This window comes from Cucurbita maxima, unplaced genomic scaffold (genome assembly GCF_002738345.1).
Source record: "Cucurbita maxima cultivar Rimu unplaced genomic scaffold, Cmax_1.0 Cma_Scf00482, whole genome shotgun sequence".
NCBI lineage: Eukaryota > Viridiplantae > Streptophyta > Magnoliopsida > Cucurbitales > Cucurbitaceae > Cucurbita > Cucurbita maxima.
Window position 1 is genome coordinate 2,340 of NW_019272498.1, and position 1,520 is coordinate 3,859.

A 1,520-nucleotide genomic window follows, 5' to 3' on the forward strand; every position below is an offset into this window, starting at 1 on the left:
GGAAAGGTTAAAAAAATCATTTTAAAACATCAAAAATAGTTTTGGTGGGTGTTGTTGGTCTAGGGCAACTACTCTTAGTTACATGAAAAAGATGGCGTGAGTACAAGACTCGGTAAGTTAGTCTAATTGTAAGTAAGTTTTTAACCATGTTCATAGTGGGTGCTTGGATACCACACTCTTTTGTTAATGATAGCTTGGTTCTTGTTCGAGAATAGTGGCCCTTAGGTTCTAAGTACATGGTTCTATGTGGTGGAGTACTTTGGAATAAGGTTTGGAATCGGTATTATTCTTACCTTTAGACACTCGGTGGTTGGGAGCAAATCGAACAAAGTGTTCGTCCAAAATTTTAAAAGGGCCCAACCAGATTCAAACTGGTGACCTCTTGATCTGCAGTCAAATGCTCTACCACTGAGCTATGAACCCATTTTATATGAATTTAGCCTTAGTGACCTCTTCTACCAAGTGTCAGTCCAAAAGTGTAAAACGTGTCTGTCGAAAATAGAAAGGCCAAAAAGATAATTCAAACATAGTTCATCTACAAACTACCCAAAGCTATTAAATACAAATTGAAGAAAATAAAAAATAACATAAATAATCTTAAATGTAATTCAACTCCCGAAGATAAAAAGTCCTCAAATTACATTCCAATGTCAAGTGATATTTTATTACAACTCAATTCTTTTCTTGATTTATTGTAATTGAACTTAAAAGTATGACAAATACGCTGGATTTATTTTAAATTTCCTTTAAAATTGTTGTGCACGGAGTATATTTTTTTACTGTTTTGTAATTTGTATGGTATTATTAGAGGCTTTTGAATGAAATATGATAATTGATTCTCGGTCCTCTTTGACAATTTTAGATACCTCCATATCCGATATTTGATGCGTCACGTTTCACTATGAGATCTGCCCTTGGGTCAATAAGACTTAAGTCGAGAGTTTATTTGACTAATGATTTGATTTTTTTGGGTTGTAGAGATATCCTTTACAAATCAAGACTTTGTATTATTTTCAAGACAGTCAAAAAGACATTTGTAAATATGCCTGATATCTTGAAGGATTTAGGACACATAATTGAGAGAACGTAAATTTTTTTTGAAGTTGGCTTTTCTAGGCTACGTCATCACGAAAGTTTGAGACAAACTCAATGGACCATTGAATGGGTTTTATAAGGCTCAAATAAATTTAAAATCCGAGAAAGCGGATTTGAGTTTGATATTATTTGATTTTGGGTATGGACACAACTAGCTGATTTCTTTTGATTGCATTAATGAATGTACGTAGATGTTTAAAGTGTTCATCTTAATGGTTTTAGAAAATATCAACACATCATCAATATAAACTATTGATATTTTTTTAAAGAATTGAAAATATCATTCATAATCATCTGAAATTCGGATGGAGTGCTTTTTAGCCTAAATCGCATGACGTTCCTCACATATTTTCTAAACTGGACATTAAATGCTATTTTATATTTGTCCTTTTAGGAAATTAGAATTTTTCGAAATCCCAATTTCA

At 32.2% G+C, this 1,520-nt stretch overlaps 1 non-coding gene across 1 annotated transcript; it reads right to left on the bottom strand.

Annotated features, from left to right (window-relative positions):
• Nucleotides 1-351: 351 nt before the first annotated feature.
• On the bottom strand, nucleotides 352-423 carry TRNAC-GCA. Its single transcript has one exon. It is a non-coding gene; the product is annotated as a tRNA-Cys (tRNA).
• Nucleotides 424-1,520: the final 1,097 nt, after the last annotated feature.